Genomic DNA, 21,336 nt, shown 5'->3' with positions numbered 1-21,336 from the left:
TAAAGAAGAATCTGATTTCATTGATTAAATAATTTTTAAGTACAAGAGAATGAAGAAAAGTCACCACAAAGGAAAAATATAAAATTAGAGGTTTCAGACCTCTGGGACAGAAGTGGAGGAGCTCAGTGCCTCCGGAAGGTCGATCGCGGTAACCGCAGTAGTCGAGGAGGTCCGACTGGAGGAGAATTGGCAGTGGCTTCAGAAGGTCTGGCTTCATCGTCGGACGCCTCATCCAGGAAGCCGAGGTCCAGTTCGGGAAATTTTTAGCCATCTTCTCTTGGCAGAGTTCGAAGCCCTTGATGAAGGCATCCTGGCCGAACTGGACCTGCGGATTCTCCATCTCGGAGGAGGTCTTGAACTCCTCCACTGCTCGGGCCCCTGCCTCCGAGACTAGGGATGGGATCTGCGCCTTCAGCTCGAAGACCTGCGCCTTCAGTTTGAAGACCTCGGCCTCTGCCTTCTTTCTTTCCTCCTCCAATGCAGCCCTCAGTTCGGATGAAATTTGTCCCTCCTTCTGCAGCACCTCCTGGAGACTTGCGACCTCGACGATCTTCTCCTTGAGACGGGCGGCCTCAGCCAGGCGACCTTCCTCTGCCTGGGCTGCCTCCCTCTTGGCGTTCTTCATCGCCTCAAAATTGGCGATGAGCTGGTGTCCAATCTGCAAGAGAGGCTGGGGAGTCAATATAAAGGCTAAGGAGTAAACTAATTAAAGAAGCAAGAAGAAGAAAAAAGTGAATTGACCTACCTCGAGAAAGGATCCCAGAGAGTCTCAGACTCGCTGCTCAAGATCAGCATAGACGATCCTATAGACGACCTCAGGCAGAATGCACCCTTTGACCAATCTCTTTATTAAATCCCTATTTTTGAAGGGATTTTCTCTTAGATCTTCCTCGGAGCCGTCGGCCTCCTCGATGGCAGCCTTGTGGCTGTGGCTCTTGTGGGCCAAGATCTTCTTTCTCCTCCTCCTTTCGACCCCCGGTGCCCCCTCGGGACGAGCCTCTGGAGTGGGAACCTCGATCGAAGGGCTCCGTGAAGAGGCTCGGGGGACTTCGGGCTCGACATCAGAGGGGGCATCGATGGCAACGGCCACCTGAGCGGGTGCGGCCTAGCTCATCTCTTCTGTCCTAGCTCTCTTCGCCGACCCCGAAGTCACGGTGCCTTTTCTCTTGTGGATCTTGAGACCCTGGGCTAACCTCCAAGCCATGCCTGTGTCCATATTTGCAATAAAAGAAGATTGACACGGCTCAAAAATAGAATAAGAGAAAGGAGAAGCAAAAAAAATAATATATATATATATATAATAATGATAGTACCGGTAGGGTTAAGAGGGCTCAGGCCAACGTTGAATAAGAGTTGTTCCTTCAAAAAGTCAGAGAGAAGGGGGGCTGGATAGGCCTCGAGCTTATTGGAGGTTTCGAGGTCGTCCCTTCCCAGGATAGAAGCCCGACAGATGGAATCCCTCAGAGAGCCCCAGGGGATAATCCCAGCTCCAAGGTCGGGCATCAGACGTAGAAGTACCTCTCCTTCCAATTGTGGATAGAAGAGGGAGCACCTTTCAACAACCCCTTTCTACCGAACTGGAGGGAGAAGTACCATCAATCCTTTGTCGAAGGGTGATGCTTGAAAGTATAGAAATTTCTAAACAAAGAAAGGGTTGGCTGGACTTCGGCTAGGCGACAGAGGGAAAGAAATTCTATCAGAAATCTAAAGGAGTTCGGCACTACAGAAACTAAAGAAATGTTTAAAAAGCAAAAGAGAGTGATGACAAAAGGCGGGAGCGAAAGTCGAAGCCCGGCGCAGAAAGCTTCTTGGTATAAACAGAAGCAGCCAGGGAGAGGAGTGCTGGCCCGGCCAGTCGGCCCGGGAAGCTCCAGCTCGTACTCCGGAGGAACCCCGTACTGAATCCTAATCAGTGAGAGTTTCTCTGGAGTCAGCGAGCTGGGGATGGTGTCTGGTACAAAGATCGGACGAGGTTCATCTACAGAACTAAAGTTTTAGGGAGCTGGGACGGACGAACTCCTAGAACTGCTAGAGAAAGAAGTGCTGGAGGACATTTTGAACCGAGCAAAAACCCTAAAAACCTCAGAAAAATTGAGAAAAATAAGAAATAGGAAGTTCGTAGAAAATCGAACAGGTGGAATGTAATGAAAGAAAAATGAAAGAAGAACAGCAAGAGAAAAAATAAAGAGGAGAGTTCTGGAACTAACCTAGGCTGGTCCGAAGGATGTAGAGATGCAGAGATGGGGACGACTCAAAGAACGCCTAAGGTCGAAAAAGACGCTGAGGAAGGATGGAACTCTCAGGAAGAAGAAGAGCACCAACAAGACTCTCAGGCAAAGTGAAATCCCTAGAAGAGGGGAGTGGATTTAAATAGGCAACAGGGCCCGGCACAGTAATGATTGCGGATCTCCTCTGGCCGACCTACACTCGTCGCGTGTCCCACTCACCATGGCAGATGGCTGAAAGCGGCTGACAGCTGACAGAACCATTAGTGTGCCATACCTAGAGCAACGCTCCGATGGAAATTTTGAAAAAATCTTTTCGAATCGTCTTGATTTGAAAAGGCTCCAGCACTAATGTGCCAAACGCCAAAATATCTGAAAACAACCGAGTGCGAAAATCAAAGGAGGCAACTTCGGTTGTAAAAATTTCTCTGTACTTCCTTCATTCGGAATCCGAACTCGAAAGTAGGGGACTGGTGTTGGGTATAAAATAATCTCAACCAAAGTTTGTAAAAGGCCGACCCTTTCAGGGCTTTTTCGGCTTCCGACCTTGTGTGGCGTCTTTCCGAACTCCCCCGACCATCCGAGCTTCTATAATACCATCCGGACTTCTCCGACAATAAGCTTCTCCATTCATCTACCGGACTGCTCCAAATGCTCTCCAAACTTCACTTTCAGCCGATTCTCTATAGTGGTCGACTATTCTCGAATTCCTTCCAGACTTCTCTCGGCCACGGACGACTTTACTCCGAACTTCTACTGCAGGCGGTCTACTCCGGATCTCTACTGTAAGCAAATTCTATCCGAGTTTCTACTGTAAATAAATTCCTTCCGAACTTCTATTACAGGCAGACTTCAGCCGAGCTTCTTCATAGTCGGATCCCAGCCGAGCTCCTACAGTGGATAGATCCCAGACGAGCTTCTACAACGGGACAAGCTCCACCAATCAGGTCACTACTCCGAGCTTCTACAATAAGAAATCTCCATCCGAACTTTCACGATGATCGATCTTCGATCGAGCTTCTACAATAAGCGGCCTCCTTTCAGCCTCCTATAAGAGCCAGACTCCGTGTGAACTTCTATGACAGAATTGAAATTTTGGACTCCTCCAACGTTCGACCTTTCTCAGTGTCCTCAAGACTCCTCCAGTGGACGAACCTCCACAGTGTCATCCGAACTCCACTATCGGACGACCCTCTGTCGGATTCCTCATGAAATCAACCTCTCCGACGAGCAATCTACAGACGAGCTTCTACATCAGGCAAATTTCAGACGGACTCTCCTAGCAACTGGACCCTTACCGGACTTCTCCAATAGAAAGTCTCCGTCCGAGCTTCTACAGCGGATGATTTTCGCCTGCAACATCAGTGCCCAAGGCACCCGACAACAGTGGATTCATCGGCAACCTCGGAGACATCTGAGCTTCTCTTAGATTACAGAAATAGAGAGCCATTCTGCTCCATCAGACGTCCAAGCCGAGCTTCAGCCGTCAAGCCCGAACTCTCTGGCAAGTCACGACAATGGCCACTACCCCACTCCACTCTCCGTAACAGATTCCACGCGGCCCTACTACTCTCTGATTCCATGCGGCCCCACTACTCTCTGGCAAGTCGCGACAATGGACACCGCTCCACTCTTCATAACAAACTCCACGTGACCCTGAATGGCCCCCTGACGCCATTACTCTCCATAACAAACTCCGCGTGGCCCCGAACAGCCTACTACCAGGTGGTTACAGACGTCACAGTCAATCAGTTACGCTCTCCATCTATAAAAAGGAACCTCCAGATATGTTCTTCTCTAAGCTCTAAACTCTATCTCGAAACTCTGCCAAAATCTCATTTGAGTGCTCCATTTCTGTTGAAGCAGAGTACTAACTTGAGCGTCGGAGGATCTTGCCAGAGCACCCCCAACTCCGGTTTAGACTTTTCTTGCAGGTTCCGGCGGCAGCCGTGGTCATCTCAACTCTAGCTTCTCCGCATCAGTGGAATTCTGCACTAACAGAATTGGCGCTAGAGGAAGGGCATGTGTCTTCACAGTACCTTTATTCTTAAAGGAGTGCTCAACGGGACTGTCTCCGATCATCTTCTCCAACATCTTCTTCTCCTTCTTCTGCAGATCTCCACCTGATGCCTCTCCGAAAGGCATCCACCAGGCGATCCATAGCCTCCGCGGCCAGATCTCAGCGAGCTCCACAAGCTCCAGCCTCGTCTCTAGTTTTTCAGGCTCCTCCTCCTCCAACAACGGCAGTCGGCATGGAGCAGTTTGACTTGCTGGATCAGCAGGTCAGGGGCCTCACCAAAGCAGTGCAGGCCATGCAGCAGCAGCCGCAGGATCAGTGCAGCTGGAAAGAGCATCGTCGGATTTTCAGAATCCGGCGACTGGATGGGCCACTTGGGCAAGTTGCCCTGTCTTCCTCGGAAAGGGGAAGCAGAAGGCGGAGAGCCCACCATTCGATCATGATTCCACCCTCGGAGAGTCCCTACCTCCGTTCCACTAGAAGGCCCTCGAGACTTGCAGTCGAGAGGACCTCCTGGATCAAAGATTTTGGGAGATGAACCGACGGATCGAAGAGCTCCACCTTGCTCCCATTGCTTACGGTGAGGACATCTACACTGATCCTCCTTTCTCTCAAATGATCATGCAGGAGCCAATCCCGCCGAACTTCAAGCTTCCCCAATTCTAGAGCTACGACAGGACCTCGAATCCGGTTGACCATCTGGAGGCCTTCCGGACAATGATGCTGCTCCATGGCACGTCAGACGCCATCTTGTGTCGAGCTTTTCCGTCTATCTTGAAGGGAGCAGTAAGAAATTGGTACTTGGCACTAAAGTCGGGTACTATCTTTTCTTTGATCAGATGAGCCATCAGTTCGTTGCTCATTTCATCAGCAGTCGGTGTCCCGGAGAGGTTTGGAGTCCCTCATCAACATCAAGCAAAAGGAGGAGAATCCATCCGAGCTTACGTCAACCGTTTTAACGTCGCCGCGTTGGAGGTCCGAAACTTGGATCAATCGGTCGCGATAGCCGCCCTGAAGGGCAGTCTTCAAAAGAACGATCTTCTATTTTTTCTGAAAAAGAAGTATCCCAGGACTTTGCTGATTTGCTGGCTCGAATCGAAGGATATGCCCGAGCAGAAGAAGCCTTCAAAATGAAGGACGAGGAGGCCGTGAAGAAGCGGCAGGCAGGAGACTCCAGCAAGCCCACAGTTGAAAAAGGGCCGAGTGAAGCTCGACCACGTTCTCAAACTCCCTCCGGACACAAGCGTGTCCAGACTCCTCCCCGAGCTCATAGGCAGAGAAGCTCGGACCGCAGAGTTCGACGGGGCTCTCTCCTAGGAAGATTTCACAACTACGCCCCTCTCAATGCATCGAAAACCCAAGTACTGATGGAGGTCAGGGAGCAGTTGCCGAGGCCGAAAATTACATTTTTGACTAGAAGACCTATGAAAATTACATTTGTCAAAATGGAAAATGATGATAATCACCGAAAATAATATTATTTGAATCAAAAACTTATTTAAAATTTTTAAAATCAAAACTGAAACATGACTTTCAGCTCCAACATTCATGAATCTTTTGTTGTTTTTAATCTTTCTACTAATCTAAAGTCATTGCAATAATTTGCATAGACTTTCAGTATCCAATACCCAAGTTGTAGTGTCACAGATAAAAAATTACAAAGTTTATTATATAAGTATCTTGTCTAGTAATTTTTGCTAATTTCTCTTCCTTAACCTGTTTGAATCAAAAAATCTGCTAGACTAGGTTAACCTTAGATTTTTTGTCAGTTCGGGCTCATCAACCCAAGCACGATCTTTTTGCACCTTTTTTTTTTTCTCAAAGAATTATTATCCCACTGAAGATACATCTTCAAAGGTGCAAAAGAACTTCTTCAACATTTGAAGGATTTTCTCCCACTGAGCATCATCGAATTTATAACTAAATTCATGTTCTTTGCTGCTCTCAAAAATATCATATGGTAATATGATCATTTGGCCACTTCTAATAAGTGCCTTTGATCGTATCATATGTGTTGGATGTAGAAAATTAGGTGCTAGATCCGTAATCATATATAGGATCAATTTATGCTTTAGAACTATTTGCAACTTTCGATACCATCTATCGAAGTTGAGTCCTATAAATAAGTCACTGTCAAATAATAAATGGAGCAACGGATATCTAGCCATAACTGAAAGAAAAACATAAGACCTCTATGTTTATGAATTGATTAAGCCTAAAGACTTAGACTTTAGTCTAAAGATTCTTTCACTATTTTAGTCGAATTGATAGTCTTACCTCTAATCTAAAGAATTACTCTAATTCCTTAACGGGTACTAGAATCCATACAGTTGCACATAAGCCTGACTTTGGTCAGCTCACCCATGTACATCTATGGGTAGGTTCTTAACCAATTATTTTGATAAATAATTTTTAGTAATTGATTTAGTCCCAGATAATTTTTAGTTGACTTTGATCTTCTCTGCAAGCCCTAGTTAGATCCAACCATTAACATGATCATACTTAAGAATCTAACTACCAAATGATTAAGTCTGACTTTGATCGGCTAATCTGACCACTTGCTAGAGAGACTCGACTGAGTCATTATATTATGAATGATAATTTCAATAACAGATAAGCATCAGGTCTTTGGACCTCCAATGATCATCATACTAATGATCCATTATCATCTAACTTAATGAGAGGCTATGATTTAGTTATTATCATAACTATCTCATTTTAGGATCTAATAATTTAGAGAATTTAATTTATAATCAAGAGAAGAGATAAATGAGATCAACTAGTAAATCACAATCCTCCCATAACTTCATCAAGTTATTGAATTGGATTAGGATCATGTTGGTTGAAATGGCACCTAGATCAGTCACACTGATCAACCTTAATGGTATGGATCAACTCAAATCACTTAGCATCTAATCAAGACATAATCCATCAAATTGACCAAGTGAGACCGGTAGGAGGGTATGCTAAGCTTGCCTTAGACACTATCAAAATGGCCAAATAAGCCACTCCCCATTAAAAATCACTAGTCAAAATGCCAAACTTATCTTAAATACCAATTGGTTAATTAGTTTTGATTTGACCAGTCTAATGATTCATATTTAACCACTGAGCCACAATCAAGGTCCATTTGGTCTAATCAAAGATATGACTTGACATCTACAACTATTGTATTAAAAAATTTTGATTTAATCTAATTTAATATTTGATTAGATTTAATCAATTTCTCTACATGGTTAACTAACTCTTTGATTCTAACCTTAGGTCTAACCCAATTAAGAGGACCAGATTTAAGTTAACCCATGCCTCATGTTTTATGCAAAGACGTTAGATCTTAAATCAAATTTTAGATCTAATCAATTTAATATTTATTTTTAATTAAGTTTAGCATCAAATGATTTAGATTTTGAAATAATTTTTCATCTAAATTTTTTACATTAAATCATAAATTTTTTTTAGATCATATCTAAATTTTTATTATTTTACATCAAAATAGTTTTGATTATCAAGATTAGATGTAACTAATTTTTTTGCAACTTGCATCACATACAACAAATCTTAATATTTCAAGATCTAGATTTTCAAGAAAGTTCTTCTTTTGCATTCTTTTTATGGGATTTAATCACATGGCACCCCTACACGCCATAAGAGCACCCCATCAAATGAGAAAAGAGGGTCTTTAAATCTTTTTTGCTCCTATGACCAAACGGCCTGGTATCAACCCAATCCAAGGAGTCACTAATTGGATTATCTAATCTAATCACATATCATATATGCATGAATTTAGATCTAATATAAATTAATCAGATCTGATCAAACCTTAGATCACATCTAAATCAAATTATAAATATCACATACAACATATAAAATCAATTTTATTAAGGATCAGCACAAACTAGACAATCTGTTTACTGTAAGGGATAAATCTACAGTAAGATGACCTTATTTCAGTTTGTTCAATCAACCATTAATTAAATTAGATCTAAAATATCACATATCAAATTTAAATAAAATTAAATTTTAAATTTAATATACATATATAACATATCATAATGAACCTAGGCTTTGATACTACTGTTAGAAAATGTAGACGATTTCATGCATATATTTCAAAATTTTCAAAATAAAATATAGCGAAAGACAATAAGATTAATCATATTATCCTAATATATATATGATCTAATCATCAAATCAATCTACTCTAAGATCTATGACATGATATATTGCATATAAAATCTGAAAAAACTAGAAGATAAAATCTACATGCATGAATGTAAGCTGTAGATCAAATTTACATCTATTTGAGTTCAGAACTCGATACCTGAGTGTGATCGATGATCATCACTGCTGAGAGATGTGGTAAAAATAATTTTTACTAGTTGCTCACAGCCGCACATACATCGGACCTCAATGGAAGGACACTCGAAGCTCCGATTTGATCGATCTCCTCGAAAGTACTAGCTCGCATGAAGACCATCTTCTTGACTGATCTGGATCTTTTCTTCAAATTTTTTAAAACTTTCTAGAGATTGAAGAAAGACTTCTGGAGGAGATGAGGAAGAGGAAGAAATATAGAGAAGAAACAATTTTCTCTCTTGTTTTTCTCTCTTCCCAAGCCCTTAGGATCAAATCTAGGGTTTCTAGTTTTTTTCTTTTGCTCACCCAAAGAGGAGAGGACCCCTCTATTTTTTCATGCCATGAACTCACACCCAATGGCTTTCTACGTGAAAGCCCCTTTCTCTGGTCTCTTATACGTACAAAAGTCAAAATAAAGCCCTTTTATTTCATCATGTAAGGAGGTGGGTTAGAAGAGTCCAAGAGATGTTGGACTCTTCATGAGTTGTCGCACCTTATTTCAAATCCACGCCAAAATAAATATGGGACACCTCCTTTCTTATTTTTCCATGGTAAAACTAATTTTCCATCTGATTTCTATGATGAGAAAATTCCTTTTTGAAGCACAAAAGAAAGGAATAAAAAGGATGGCATGTGGAGTTTTATAGATAAGGTCAAACCTTATCTTATATGGTAATCAATTCAAATCACATTTGAACCTACCATAAAGTACCAGATATTATCCGTATTTAGACGTGAGAAAGGGAAGGCAGAGGACTCTTTTGCATGAAGAAATCTCATGCAAAAAACTTTTGGGCGTGAGAAATATGGCATCCAAATTTTTGTGGCGCTAGGGAGGAGTCCAACAATTTATAGACTCTTGATTTCCTTATTTGAATCCAAACCAAATCACATCTGATTTAGCCCAAATAAATAGATGAAACCCAATCTAATTAGATTTATAATTTTTTAATCAAATCTCAATCAAATTAAGAATTGATTGAACCAAAGTTCTAATCAAATCAGGAACAATTCTCTCTTAGTGATTAGGTCATCTCATAATTTAATTGGATCAAACCTAATTGAATCTAATTCAATTAGATTTTATCAAATCCTCTTTGCTTAATCAAATTGAGCTAATCAGCAATTTAATTTCTAATTAATTCTCTATTAATTCATTAACACTTCATGAATAAATTTATTACAACTTTTGCATAAGGTTATCCATCAATCAAATTGATGATTAAATCCTTGAACGATTCTTAATCATTGATCAACCACATGATCAGTCAGAAATTTTTTTTGAGTGTGACTTTATAAGTTCAAATCTAAATCGATAGTACAGGAATAAATTTTTAACCAATCGATATAAATATATAGCAATGGGATCCAACGTCCGGATAGATCAAATGATGGCGAAGCAATATTCAAGAACCTACTGACGTATAGTTACTGTATAATTTATCTCTTTGACCCTAATGCTCAAAAATGACTTAGGATTTAACTGTCAATCCTAGATAAGTCATTCATATTATATTTCAATCTTTCAAATCCATCACATGGATTATTCAGACTCATATTTTGCTAAATTGAAATACATTGATATATTGGCTCTTACTAATTTGGAGGGATCAATCCCATCTTGACTCATACACCAACTTGACAAGTACTTGATTGTATCTAGAAATCTTCCATCACTGAATTATAAATTCAGATAATTCGGTATCAAAATATAATGAGTTATTTACAAGTCACCATGGTGATCTCAGATCGGAGGGACACTTATACCTATACCCTTCACGAGCTACTCTTGACAGTAGAGTGCTCCGCAGTTGGTTATGTTCAATGATGATGTACTTCTACATCTCATCTGCATGCCATACTATTATCTCCATATCATTTGGTTATGAGGACAACCAACACATATGACACACAACGACCGATACTTGATATCGCTATCGTCCTAATAATAGTATATCATTTGGTCGCAAACCAGTTTAAGGACTACATAATAAATCTTCTTTTATCGATCAAAGTAATCCTAAAAACTTCATCATAACATAGGAGTTTATTAGAAGATATAATCTTGTGATGAAAAAGATCAAATAACTTTTATTATTTATCAATTCATATATATTTATAATTAGCACAACCATCTAATAATTGGCTTTAGGACATAATTTTTAACACTTATTCCTACTGAGAGATGCCACCAATCTATTAAGAAGTACTGCTATCCTGTTGATTTGATGTCTCTCTAGCAACACTGCGAGTAACCATTTTCATTTAATATGGAGCCATCTCGCACGAACAATATTGACAAATCCAGCTAGTTCCAAAATTCTCTTTCACAATTTAATATCCAAAATCAATTTTTATCAAAATTTAATCATATTTATTTTAAAAATAAAAATTTTAAATTTTAAAATCTTTATAGACCTGGCCATATGATAGCGTCCGACATCCTAATCAGTTCAATGTAGAGCATTCAATCGATCAACTATAAATTAAGGATCATATTAGGATGTAATTGATTGTGAAATCTAGTAGTGTCCGACCTAGCCACAATAGAGGATTGGCACACCTTCAACACCCACGGATCAAAATTTCTCTTCACTAAGGTCAGTCAAAATCATTGGAAGAATATCTTTTTGAAGATCTAAAAAATCTCAGGAGAGAGACAATCTAAAGAGAGAAAATATAGAGATTGTGGAGAGAGAAAGTAAGAGAAGCAAGAGAGAGAAGGGAGAAAGAGGGAAGAGAGAGAACCTCTCTGTCTCTTTTTTTTTCTTTTCCTTTTCTTTCTTTCTTTTTCTTTTCTTTTTTTTTTTCTCTCTTCTTCCTTCTCGTTTTCTAGGCAAAATAGGGGAGTTGCCTTCAATCCCAAAACACAACAACCTCCGTCAGTGGTGGTGGTTGTTGTCGATACTGGCCATGGTGGTGTAGCTGGAGATGGTCAAACTAGTGATCGACGACAGCAATTAGAGCTGAAAAATCCTTAAAATCTTAGAAAAATAAGAAATTAGATTTCTAAGAAAAATTGGCATTTGCTGGCTAGAATCAAAAATTCTGAGGATTAAAAAGGATGACAAACCAATTAAACTCAAAAATTAGAGAATTCTTATCTTTTTTCTAGCAGTGCTTAGGCTGTGGTGGTGGCGCTTGTGTTCGATGATGACAAGTAAAAACATCGACGATCCTTCAACTTAGGACTTCGATAGAGCTGAAGGGGATGAGTTGACTCCCTTCCAGCTTCGATTTTGATTCTAATTGGGAGTTAATCGGGAAATAAGAGGACTCTGATTGGAGTCCAATTCCTCACCCAACATGTGTTGGCCTCTCATTGTTCCGTCGATGCTTTAAAAATCATGTGACTCCTTTGGGTTGTTTTCTAGTGTTTGGGCCTGATTCAGGACTCTGGATCATTTTCTTGGTGGCTGGGCTGCTTAAGCCCAGTTCAGTATTGATTCGTTTGGGCCAGGATATTATAATAAAATTCTCAAGCAAATCAACTAAAGGGAGTAGATATTTGTAGCATTTCATATCAAAGTATGAATAATACCTATTCAAACAAGAGCCAAAGTGATTAAAGGTTCCTTAGATTGACCATTGAACCATCTCTTCTCCCCCTCACCATAAGCATGTCCCTCATCCCATTCTCGCCATCACCACTGCCAGCTCTTTTCCCTTCTCTCTCTTAATTGTTTTCTCCCGACTTCACCTCCTTCATTGTTGCCGCCCTTTGCCAATCCACCTCCCCCCTCTCCTCCAACCGCACACCTATCAAATCACCTCTCTTTATTCCCCCATCACCACCATCTCAGTAGTCCAACTGCCTTTCTTTAGCCCATTCAGTCATAGCCTCTTTTTCTTCCCTCGTCATGCCATCCACAGTAGCCCCAAGAACCCTAAATTAGGGATCAATCTCCAAGCATAAAGAAGCTATAGATTAGGAGACAAATTCTAATAAACAGTAACTTTGTGCATTAAAATAGGTAAGAAATATATTAGAATTTTTTTCTTTTTGAAATTCTGATAAAAATTCTAGTTTTATTTTTCTCATTGCATAGTATTTTGTATCGGTCCAAATTGGCCGGTACATGCTGTACCATACCATACCGATGGATAACCAATCCAATTCAAGTCAATTTTTCAAAAAAAAATATCTCGAACCGCACTGAACTAAAGGCTCAGTATGGTACAAGGCCGAACTGATCAAATCACGTAATTCGGATCGGTTCAGTTCGGTTCGGTATGAGCCAAACCAGCCTAGTTTTCTCTTTTTTTCTTTTTTTTTTTTGTGCTGATGTATGGGATTTTTTTAATTTTTTGATTGTTGGTATGATATGATACAATGAGATATCCTCCTTTCACCAACCCGCCTCTCTCTCTCTCTCTCTACCCACTCCATCAAATCCTCTCTTTATTCCCCCATTGAATAGTCCCCACTCCATTTCTTTGGCCCCTTCGGTCATGCCTCCCTCTTTCTTCTCCCAACCATGTCATGCATGGAGCCAAGAACCCTAAAAATAGGGATGAGTCTCTATCAAAGAGAAGTTGTAGATAAGGAGATAGACATTTTCATGAATGATAATCCGTGCATTCAATAGGTACCGGAATAGTTTAGGATTTTTCAGAATTCTTTTTGGAATTTATATTAGATGGAAATTGGAAATAATGTTTAGCATCTCCATTATTTTGAGCCATGATTTCAGGATCTCAAGCAGTCCCTCATCACTCTAAGAAATTGAGAAGAATCTCAATCTGGTTGATTGTTAAGTGAGTACATAGGTGGGGCATTTACAGCAGAGATCTCCTGGACTTTTCCTGATTCCCTTAGGATACAAATTTGCTAAAACTAAATAGAGAGAAAATATAAAATAAGTATTAGAAAATAATTTCTTAACTGCTACTGGACTTAGAACTCAACTAACATGAGTTTCTAGAAGAAATAAACAAGAAAATTCGCTAAAACAAAGTAGAAATCATCATGAAATTATTAGACCATGTAAGGCAATTTCATAAATATACGGAAGTTCATTAGTGTTGACATGTCTTCGTAAATCATCCATACTTCCTCATCTAACAGCCATTTTGGGTGATCCAAGAAGTATTGGAAAGCTAACTCGATACCGGATGTCAAAAAAATAGTTTCATCTGAAAACTTTAACTAAGGTGGATCATTGATTGATGGGCACTGGGCCACTTTTCTTAATGCAACTGGATATATACTTCAAAATTTGAGCTTATTGGATACCTGCAAGTCAAGTGCCACCTTATATCCTTAAGAAGAAGTGCTTATTGGTCCGATGTTCTTCCAAAGTGTGTTCTATTTCACTCATGGATCTTTGCATGAATCTTAAGGAATTGTCCATCAAGCTTGCTCAAGCATATGTAATGTAAACATGACATCCTTTTGAGCTCTGGTAATTTGCCATCACATATATTATTCAGAAAAAACCCTCTTTTTCGTTATTTGAATCCTCCATGATTTTTGTTTCACATTGGGCTTGAAAGCATGACAAATATCATTCTCCACTTGCATCATAACCTCCATAAGCAGTGGTTATCGTTCACAGTTATTGTATCATGAATAGTACTATATGAACAGTACCTATAGAGTAGTCATACCCATCAAGTTGTCATCTAAGACCTAAGATCTTTTAATCCCATCCCTTGGTTCAAAATAACCTAGTAAAAACTAAAAATAACCAGGAATAAAAGGAAACTAAGCAAATTGACAACTAAAAAATAAATTTGAGAAAATTGTAAGTTCTGCACACCTGCGGTCATTACAACATGATCTTAGATCTCTGTCCTTTGAGTTCTTCTAGTTCAAACCTCAGCCGCGAAATTCCACGTGAGACCATGAGGTTCAGATGATTATTCTCATCTTGCATTTGCTGTTTCTCATTTTTTTCTATCTTTTGCTGTCCCTCCACTTCCCCAGACCTTCACCCTGCAGTCCTAAAGCATCTGAAACAGCAGCTGTTATCAGCCATTAAACAGGCCTTTCTAAACATCTGGCATCGACTGCAACAGGTCACATATTGATTAACTGGATTTACTGTGAAGCAGTCTATTCTGATCCCCAGTACAAGCCTCCACAGCCATAAGAATGAGTTTGATGTTGGATATATTAAGTGAATGCAAATGGAAGGAACATGTTCTGGATTATGCTTGTATTTAAGGAAGTTCTGTAACGAAGTTGACTAAGGGAGCATGTTCTGAAATGAAGATGTAAAGCTTTTTGTTTCCTTTATATGGTGCAAGTTTGTACTCTAACTTGCTCCTAACCTTCTTGGTGGATTCTTTGGGCACCGCAAACCCATATTTGTGGTCGTTCTTTTTCATTTCCTACGTCTCCATCAATCAGCCCCTTTAAGTCTTCCAACTGCGTTCTTTCACCTTAAAAATTAACTCGTCATCCCACATTGCTATGAGTTTATTTAACATTTTAGATGTTTTTTGTTTTCAGAATACTGTGAAACATAGTAGAGAGTCCCTTTGTGGATATATCTTCATGATATCCGGCAAAAGTCATCAAACCCTTTATGTGATATCTAAGTATGATAGAAGATCTAGCAAGTGCACATTCTTCAGAATGTCCTTAGTAACATTGTAAGGACCAATTTCCTGTGAGCCAATTAAATACTTCAGTGTGAGGACTACAAATACTCATCTCACCATGCTTTTTTTTTTTGGGGAAAAAAAAATCGCATCTAAGCCATGTTTTGAGCATCAGAATCTCTGTTTCTAGAGGAGTAGCTATCTTACTCAAAATCTTCAAAGGTCTTACAGGATTTCTATGCAGAAGTTGTGATAGCCCGAGGCCCATCCGAATAAGAATCCCAGTCCTGCCAAGCCCAAAAAAAAAAAAAAAAAAAAAAAAAAAAAAAAAAAAAAAAGAGAAAACAGAGGATATCGGGAGGAAGAAGACTCCCGTTGAGAGTCTTCTTCTTACGTGAAAAAGAGAGGGGAATCCGAGTAAAAAACGGATTCTTCCTCTATAAAACCCAAGCCCCTCGCCTCCTCCTTCGTGAATCACCCTAAAATCTCTCTTTCTCCCGATTTTCCTTGTTCTCGGATTGAAGGTTTTTGGCCGGCGATTTAGTGGCCCAAAAACACCACAAAGAGCAAGGTAATGAATCAAAGACTCTTCTCTTCAATTCCTTTTGATTATAAATCAGGATTTCTACCGATTTATTGCTATTTTTTTTGAGAAAAACTTCGAGATTTTGAAACCTCTGTTTTGGCCGTCCGTGTGTCTGTGTTTTCCAACGCCGTCCGCCACCAGCGAGCACCCAGATCGAGTGTCACGATTGCGCCGCCTCAGGCTAGACCTCCCCTCCCATCGTTTCGACGAGATCCCGTGGGGGATTTGGATGGGAAAGAAGGGGGGATCACATCCCCTGTTTCGGCCCAAAAGAAACCCATGAGAAAGAAGAAAAGAAGAAGAAGAAGGAAAAGAAAAAGAAAAGAAAAGAAAAAGAAAAGAAAAAGAAAAGAAAAAGGAAAAGGAAAAGGAAAAAAAAAAGAAAGAAGAAAAATAAAATTATAATAATATAATAAATAGGATTTTCTCTCCTCTCTCTTCCGTGAAGAAAAAGAAAAAAAAAGAGAAAAAAAAAGAAGGAAAGAAAAGAAGAAAGAAAATTAAAAAATAATAAAATAAAATAAATTAATAAATAATGATATAAATAATAAAATGAGAGAAAGAGAGTTTCTCTCTCTTCCCTCTCTCTTCAGCCTGAACTAGTATTTTCTCTCTCTAGAATTAGATTTTCTCTCTCTACTTTCTCTCTCTAAAATCCTCCCTCTAGATTATTTCTCTCTCCTAAGATTTTTAAAATTTTGAGAAGAATGATGATAAATTTAAATGATCCTTGTGCTGGATTTTTGATCTGTGATCGTCGGACGGTACACCGATATTCACTTTGATCCGATCAGGTATTTTTAGATTTTAATTTTTATAATTTTATTAAATTATCCACATGATAATTTTAGCATGATTTGATCCGATCGATCGAATTTGTTGAATCATATTGTATGAAGAATTCAAGATGAGTTTTCTCTCTCTATAATTTTCTTTCTCTAGAATTTTTCTCTCTAAAATAGTCTCTCTCTTGATTGATTCTCTCTCTAAAAAGGTTAGTTAGTGAAAAAAAAAATTTAATAGTCTTGATCTGATTCTAATGAAGAATCCTGATCCATGATTGTCAGACAGCGTACTGGCACCCACCTTAATCAGACCATGAATCTTTAGATTTGATTATCCATGATTTCGATCTAGCCATGACTTGATTTGATCATGTTGATTTCATCAATCGAGATATTGGACCAATCGTAATGTTGGATTGTGTCACCTGATCAATTCGAATTGTACCTCATGAATTCTCTCTCCTCTGATTTTCTCTCTCCACTTAATTTTATGAAATCGATGAAGAAACCTCGGTCCTATCACTTTGAATCCGATTTGATCTGATAGTCAAATCTTGGATCGTTTAGATCCTAATTAGATTTTGATTAGATGAAATTAGATGATCGGACTCAGTCTAAACCGTTGAAATATGGTATTCGTATTCTTTTTAATTATTGAAATTGATTCTGTAAAGATTGTGAATGTTTGACCATGGGATATCGCAATATAATCTACGAACAGAATTTTTAGAAAAAAATTTATAGAATTATATGAATTTATTAGAAATGCGTTTGAGGTAAGTAACGTTTCACTTTTTCTAGATTTATCGATAAATTATAATATATTTTTCTGACATAATTTGTGAAACGATGCATGAATTGGATGAATGGTATTTTATTATGAAAATATCTTATTTGAAATGTTATGATGAAGCATGATTGAACATATTGATTTCATGATGCATTATATTGATTGATTTCGATACTACATGATTATATATTTTATTATCAAAATTAGAATATGAAATATGATTTATGAAGAATTATGATATAAGAAACATTATGAATTGACAACCTGGCTATGTAAAGGATCCCGCCAATGGGGGCATATACGTTGGCAATTGATTATCCTGAGGATTTATGTCGCCAGCGAGACCAGCGACATGTCGCCAGAGAGACCAGCGATAAACTGCCAGCGAGACCAGCGGTTCCAAAGGATATGGCTGCCAGATGATTCGCAATCTACCGCAAGCAGATACGCGGTATTATGACCCTACCACAGAGAAAATATGGTCATAGCTCATGGTTGACGAAAAGAATTTAAGAATGAAAGAAATTGAAATCTGGAAAGAAACTTGAATTTTTGAAAAAGAAATAAATTTGGTATGAATTATGTTGCATAATTGAAATTGATTTCGAATTGATGAACTCTATATGCTTATTTTTTATAAATGATTATTTACTTAAATGCCTGATGAAATCTGTTGAAAAGTGATCATTGCTTACTGGGCTATCTAGCTCATTACCTCTTATTTTACTATTTTTACAGATGTTGAGGAATTAAGATGATACAAGATATGAATAGAAGAGTGATCAGAAGCAGAATCTCTATACTTTTATTTTCGGTTGAAAGTCTTATTGAATTTGATGTAAGGACTATGAATCATTGTTGAATTTATTGAGACATTAAAGAAAAAAAAATTTAGGTCGTTATGTTTTGGATTTAAATTATTGAATAATTATTCCGCTATTGTTTTAGGATAGTATGATAAGATGCCTTGCATACTTATGGGAAGAGTTTTCTATGAGTATGCGGCGGTTGCCATGACCTTCGATTCACAATCTCGGGTCGGAGGCGTGACAATTTTAGTGGTATCAGAGCATAAGTAGATAAATTATGAAACATAGAATCAGATATAGAATGGGTGTAAGTGGATAGACACCAAGGACATTATAGTGTAGATCTTTGATGATTGTAGTGGGGGAAATATTTATAAATTTTGATTAAACATTGAGATTATGTATGAAAGGATCACAAGAGATTATAACATATAGAATTTGAAATATGATGGATGATCTATTGATCATGATATGATTAGTTAGATCTTGATCGAAAGTAATCACAAAAGGATTGACATAAAAATTTTATTGTGCATTGTGGTTATTAATTTGATCATTGGTTATTCAAGTAAATTATAAGTTCAAATTCGATGTGAGAATAATACTATGATATTACTTCAAGTTGAGAAGTTGACTATTATTGGTAAGATAAAGATTTGACGATTAAATATTATTCCAGGATGGACTAAGAAAAATCTTTTATGATGCTTGATTGGAATATTTATCGAAATTGAATTTGGTATGTGGATTATATATAAAGTGGCATATTAGGATGAATGCATATTTGAGGATATTGCAAAGAAACCTATTTCTTATTGATGAAATCGATTATGAGGTTGTAGAATATTCATCGTACTGGAATCTTTAATCATCATCCTTAGATCTAAATAATGGATCTTATTATGTCTCTTGGAGACTACATGATGTATATGAAATTTCAATTTAAAGATTTCGTATCTAAGTTGATCAAGAAATTTTCTGATATTATTGTTGAGGTTATTAATGAAAAATTGATATCTTTAGATTAAGATAAAAGATCTGATTTATATTTATTTCAGATTAAGGGATCCATGTGAATTTATAATTTAAAAATTTGGATTTAAGAATTGATATGGAGTTCCTTTGCTTTTGTTAATGAGGTCCCTAATTGAATCTAGTATTAAATGGAGATTTGATTTTTTGAAACTTGTATGATTGTTATGAAAGGATATTTGATAAATATTGAAGATCCTGATGATAGAAATTTTAGAAAAAAATAATGATTTGAAGTTCTTATATATTAAGATTATGTCCAAATTTGATGGAGCATCGAAGGATTTTTTTCTTCATTAATTTGACTTATAAGGATTTTTGGTTTGAAAATTATTGAATTGAATTGATATGAGAATTGAGATTTGATTCATATTGATTATAGTAAATCTATATGATGGTTTAAATATGATATTAGACTCAAGGGTTAATCAAGATTATTGTACACCAGTAAAGGTATGAATGAGAATCGAAAGTCAATCTTTGATTTCAATTGAAATTTTAAATTTTAGGATAAAAAAATAATTTGATCAAATTTTTTTTGGTGAACCTAAAAAATTTTGATTGTTAGATCAGAGTGCGCAGCGGAAGCATGGTAATCTGGACTACTTTGAGTAAGTCAGGAATGTTGACCCTTTGAGTTAAAGAATTATGATAGATGATATGGTTTGATACAAAAAATTTATTGATATTAGAAAGAATAATATTTTAAAATTTTAAATTATTTTTGGATATCCCTAATGTGATTTTCAAAAGTAGAGCTTCCACCCACTATGCTACAAAAATATTTAGCATCCTAATTCTAGGATGAGTGGACCTTTGATTTTAGATTTAGAATATTTAGAGATAAATTTTCTCTATCCTAAAATTAAATTTTATAATTCTCTATTTATTAGGAAGAATTTGAGATTGTTTATCGAATAATGATTTCGATCTTAGATTATTATACTCAAATAATAAAATTTAAAGTTTGGACTCTTTTGATCATTATTATTTCTCTGACTGAATAGAAAAGATTGAGGTTTATCTATTGATATTGACGATTATTCTACAAAAGATGGATTGGAGTTATTTATAATTTAAGTTGAAAATGAATCGATTAATTAAAAGTTGTTAATGTTTAGATAAAGAAAATTGATATACTTACTTAGAATAGAGACATTGATTTTGATTATAAGAAAAATATAGTTTTGATTTAGATCAATTTTTGAGTTATTGATTTTTATTATAGAATGACTTAATGATAAAATTTTTTTAAGAAAATAGAATATTTAAGAGTTTGAGGATTTGAGTAAGAAAACTTCGATGACTAGAAATAGTGATATTCATTCTAATCAACATTGGTGATATTGATCTTTATGAAATGACTTAATGATGAAGTTGCATCGAGAATTAAATATCAAAAGTTCAAGAATGAGATTGAAATGATAAATCTTCAATCTTTGAAAGTATGAATAAGAGAAAATATTTTTGAATTTTGATTAATTGAGATGTCATCAAATGATTCATAGAAGTATGTTTTCCTATCTTATGATGGGTTAAAGTTAAGATGATTAATATTTTGAAAAATAAATAAATGAATGATGATGAATGAAGTTCTTGTGCAAGAATAGAGACATTGACTTTCTTCTATTCATAAGAGATAGATTTGATTTTAATTTGAGTCATGAGATATTGAACATTAATTTTTACAAAAAATGAGATCATAATTTCGAAATCTTGAAATATTGAAAATCTTTGAGATGTTGATCTTGATAAATAAGAAAATGGATGGTTCCGTTTCAGATCAATATTTGATATATTTACTTTTTCCTTATGGAATGATTTAAGAATGAATTTATATCAAGAATTAGAATATTGAAATATTTGTGGATGAGATTCAAGTAAGAAACTATGAAGACTCAGGCAAAAAAAATTTCGAGGACGAAATTTCTTTGAGAGGGGAAGAATGTGATAGCCCGAGGCCCATCCGAATAAGAATCCCAGCCCAGCCAAGCCCAAACAAAAAAAAAAAAGAAGAGAAAACAGAGGATATCGGGAGGAAGAAGAGTCCCGTTGAGAGTCTTCTTCCCACCGTGAAAAAGAGAGGGGAATCCGAGTAAAAAATGGATTCTTCCTCTATAAAACCCAAGCCCCTCGCCTCCTCCTTCGTGAATCACCCTAAAATCTCTCTTTCTCCTGATTTTCCTT

This window comes from Elaeis guineensis, chromosome 9 (genome assembly GCF_000442705.2).
Source record: "Elaeis guineensis isolate ETL-2024a chromosome 9, EG11, whole genome shotgun sequence".
Lineage (NCBI taxonomy): Eukaryota > Viridiplantae > Streptophyta > Magnoliopsida > Arecales > Arecaceae > Elaeis > Elaeis guineensis.
This window is presented reverse-complemented; position numbering follows the sequence as displayed.